At 36.8% G+C, this 2,603-nt stretch overlaps 1 pseudogene; it reads right to left on the bottom strand.

Moving 5' to 3' along the window:
• Positions 1–240: 240 nt before the first annotated feature.
• LOC150000598 (nicotinamide phosphoribosyltransferase pseudogene) lies at positions 241–1,418 on the bottom strand (annotated as a pseudogene).
• Between the last annotated feature and the right edge of the window lie 1,185 nt (positions 1,419–2,603).

The following is a 2,603-nucleotide window of genomic DNA, read 5'->3' as shown; positions in this document are numbered from 1 at the left end:
ATCTTTCACATGGTTAAATGCATTTCCTAATTGGAAATCACTTCAACATTGCAAAAAAGAGGAAAAAATTAAAGGGCAGTATGTCCATAGGCCAACAAATAATTTGGCTGTACTGCATCATAAAACACAAAGAAACCTCATATGTCTGTATGCTAAACATTATGTATTACATAATCAGACAGGTGTGTACATATGTATACACACACACACACACACACACACACATTCATAAAACAAAGCCTAATGAGATGCAGCTTTCAGTTCAGTGTTCAGCTTTGCCTTTTTTCTTATATCATCAAATGAATAGCTTTTGCCATCTTCCCTTTCTTGAGGACAGTTTGGAGAAGATCATGACCAAATTCTTCAAGGTATCTTTTTCCTTCCTCAAGTGCAACAAAATTTCCTACTGGTGTCCTGTGTAAAGATAATTAGCTCTTTCTGGTTCTTTTGTTGGGTTCAACCCGTGGGTTCTTGAAGACATTAATCCTGAAACCATTAGTTACCACATAATGACACTTGAAGAAAAAATTCAAGAGATGACTTATTAACTTTTGGAGCCAAGGTACACCAGGACCAAAGGAAGCATTTTTATTATTCCATTTTTGTTTTTACTTCCTACCTCATGCAATCTTTTGTAAAGTGTTGTCTACCCCTTCCCCTTGACTAACTCTAAAATGAAATGGCAGCAACTTGTAGCACTTTTAATTATCAGTAACAGGGAACTTTTTACCTAAAATATCCAAAAATTTTAGTGCAGTGTTAAGAGAACTTGAAGTATCAGGTCTAATTATTAGTGGTGCCTCTTTAAAGTTGATACTATCAGTATTTTAGCTCTTTACCCATTTTCTCACATATGTTATAAATGCAATAACTCTCCCTGACAACAGGTGCAGGCCCCGATGAAAAATCTGTTACTTTGTATTCAAAAGCAGCTTCTTCATGCTCTTTCCCTCTCAAGTTATTATAGTACTGTATTCTGCCACTGGACAGAATAGCCAGTAACAGAAATTTTGTGCCATAGTATTTTTTAACTAAAGCAATTCCTGCTGTTCTATCTGTTCCTTGGAAGTTAACCAAATGAGAAGACATGCTAGAGAGAGACTTAGAGTCTTGTAGCCAAAATCATGTAACTTGTGTATCAGGTTATCTGGGTAATAGGAAGTTTCTAACAAGCATTTAGCCAATACTTACTTCTGTTCTCTAGAACTGTGGCCACTGTGACTGGATCCCAGGACTGAACAAGGACAGTTTCAGTCCAATCGGTCAGTATCACTGGGAGTCTGTGTTTTGAACTGTGAAGAAGACACTTCCTCAGGGAATGTCAGAGCTCTCAGGCACAGCTTTGCCTTCTCTTGGAAGATGTTCACTCTATTTCTCAAGAATGTAGTTCCATACTATTCTTTAAAGACATCATCTTGGAAAATTCATTCATCTTTTATCCTGAAATGCCATGTCTCTTCTGCTGTTCACCTTCTTTAGTGCATGTTTAAATTTAGGATACTGTCATTTTCATCTCTGTAAGTTTGGTTCGGGTCTCTTGTACATCTCCCATGCCTCTACTTAACATAGTCCATTTTCTTTCCCAGTGTGTTGAATACATGGAGCCTGTGGAGTGCTGGCAGTGTTTTGTTTCTTAACCTGGGTGGTGGATACATGGTGTTTGCTTTACATAATTTGGTAATTTTTTCTGTGTGTATTATATTTGAAAATGAAAAGTTCGATGGTTCAAGAAATCATATTAGCTCCACATTTAAAATATCCAAAATGCAATCACTTCCCACCACCTGAACCATTCCTACCCAGATTCAAGCCTCTGTCATCCATTAACTTATTAACAACAAATCCACCCCACTGGACTTCCTTCTTCTGCCCCTGCATCCTGTAGTCTTTCAGCTCATATGCTAAGTCATTGTTGTAAAATGCAAGTGCAATCAAGTCCTTCCTTTGCTTAAATCCTAGTGACTTCTTATCTCATTCAGAGTCCAAGTGAAAGACTGTTTATAGTTCACAAAGCCTTACAGAATCTGGTGTCCTCGTATCTGTCCGATAACTTTCTCAAAACGTATTCCCTCTGCATTATCCACACCAGCCTCCCTTGTGTTCTTCCAGCTTACTGGGTACTCACCTGCTTCAGCAACATGGCACTTAGAATTTTCTTTTCCTAGAACACTCTTCCTACTGATACTTCCATGACTTATCTCCGTCAAATGTATATTCAAATTTTATCTTCTTGGTAAGACCTTCCTGAGTTCCTTATTTAAATCAATCTCCTTTCACCAGTGCCCCCTAGTCCTCTCTCTATGTTGTTTCTTTATTTTTGCATAGTACTTACCACCATCTGTTGTATTGTATAATTTGTATTCATGTATTCTTTGTCTGTTGTCCTTAAACTAAACATAAACCCTGCAGGGGAAATGATTTTTATCACTTTTTAAAAAATTCATTGCTTGAAGCTTCAGTGCCTATAATCAGTGTCTCAGATGAAGTATGGACTAAATAAATATTTGTTGAATGAATACTTTGAACCATTATTCTTTACTTTCAGGTAATTTTTTCTCCTTGGAATTAAAAAACAAAAACAAAAACCTCCTCTGTTTATTTCA

The sequence above is a fragment of the Furipterus horrens genome, unplaced genomic scaffold (genome assembly GCF_987537825.1).
Source record: "Furipterus horrens unplaced genomic scaffold, mFurHor1.1.pri manual_scaffold_10, whole genome shotgun sequence".
Taxonomy (NCBI): domain Eukaryota; kingdom Metazoa; phylum Chordata; class Mammalia; order Chiroptera; family Furipteridae; genus Furipterus; species Furipterus horrens.
The sequence above is the reverse complement of the archived record's forward strand: the minus strand, read 5'-3'. Positions and strand labels throughout refer to the sequence as shown.